Source organism: Rattus norvegicus, chromosome 1, assembly GCF_021556685.1.
Source record: "Rattus norvegicus strain SHRSP/BbbUtx chromosome 1, alternate assembly SHRSP_T2T, whole genome shotgun sequence".
Lineage (NCBI taxonomy): Eukaryota > Metazoa > Chordata > Mammalia > Rodentia > Muridae > Rattus > Rattus norvegicus.
The window spans coordinates 20,185,969-20,187,624 of NC_141534.1; the positions used below are offsets into that span (position 1 = coordinate 20,185,969).

Consider the following 1,656-nt stretch of genomic DNA (forward strand, 5'->3'; position numbering starts at 1 on the left):
GGCGTTGAAAACAGGCAGGAACACAGCTTGAAGCACAACCTTAGCTAAACAAAGGAGGCCCTAGCTCAGTGCTTCTCAACCTTCCTAATGCTGTGTGGCCCTTTGACATAGTTCCACAGTGATGAGACCAGATGGTAAAATTACTGTTACTACTTTGTAACTATAATTTTGCTAGTTAAGAATTGTACTGTAAATATCTGATATGGAGGATAACGATACGTAACCACTAAAGAGTCATGCCTCACAGGTTGACAAACACTATTCTAACCCATCTGGGTTGTCTCCACCAGCGCGGAACAAGGGTGTTGCCAGTTCCCCTGCTGATGCATGGGAGTGGGTGTGTCACTCATGCTCTCGCTCTGTCTCCCTCATCCTTCCCAGGTCAAATCAGACAGGTTCAGGTGGGCACGTTGAGGTCTGACTATATGTGAATCTGCAATGTACCGTTCTGGATTTCTAAGCATTCTCCTGCATCCACCGAGCCAAGAATCATCTTTCAGTGAATTTTATAAAGGCAAACTATGAGTGGTGGAGCACCATTAAAAACCATCTCTAGCAGCCGCCGCGATGTTGATGGCCAAGAAGAACCGGATTGCCATCTATGAACTCCTTTTTAAGGAAGGCGTGATGGTTGCCAAAAAAGACGTCCACATGCCCAAACACCCCGAACTGGCAGACAAGAATGTGCCCAACCTTCACGTCATGAAGGCCATGCAGTCTCTCAAGTCTCGAGGTTATGTGAAGGAGCAGTTTGCTTGGAGACATTTCTACTGGTACCTCATGAATGAGGGCATCCAGTATCTCCGAGATAACCTGCACCTACCTCCAGAGATCATGCCCGCCACCCTGCGCCGCAGCCATCCTGAGACCGGCAGGCCTCGGCTCAAAGGTCCAGAGGGTGAGCGGCCTGCAAGATTCACAAGAGGGGAGGCTTACAGAGACACCTACAGAAGGAGAGCTGTACCCCCTGGAGCTGACAAGAAAGGAGGCTGGTGCTGGCTCAGCAACCGAATTCCAGTTTAGAGGGGGTTTCGGTCGTGGACGTGGTCAGCCACCTCAGTGAAGTTGGAGATTATGTTGTGTTGAATAAACTTTAAAGAAAAACGTGAAAAAAAATCATCTCTAATATTATATAGTATTATATATATAACATTATTAAAATAGTGAATTAACTAAAGTCTTGGAACCAAAACAGGAAATCAGAATAAATATATCATTTCTAGGTGATTATAAAATCAATTATAAACAAACCCTAGGGCTCTGTTACTTCCTGAGGATCATGTCAACATTCTGTATATACTATGACATCAGGGACAAAATAAAAAGATGGCATAGTAACAAGCATCTTTTTACTGATGTAATTGTTGTCTTAGAAGCTTATTACTCCCGTCTGCCAACCTAGGCCTAGTCCTGGAATCTTCTAATCTCCATACAATCTACCCTAGGCCTAGAATATTTTCAGCCTCTGAGACTTGCTGCTGAATAAACTCACCCCTTCCTAGTTCTTTCTCATCTTTGACTAGCTGATTCAACTAGCCTTTCTGGTTTAAGCTCCAAGCTGACTGGTTCAATCTGGCTTCTCTCAGCTTCTCCTAAATTGCTCTGCCTTGTACTAACTTGGGCAATGTGTTCTAATCTTCTGGCTCCTTCTCATTC

At 44.6% G+C, this 1,656-nt stretch overlaps 1 pseudogene; it reads left to right on the forward strand.

Annotated features, from left to right (window-relative positions):
- Positions 1-567: 567 nt before the first annotated feature.
- Rbs10l2 (ribosomal protein S10 like 2) lies at positions 568-1,104 on the forward strand (annotated as a pseudogene).
- Positions 1,105-1,656: the final 552 nt, after the last annotated feature.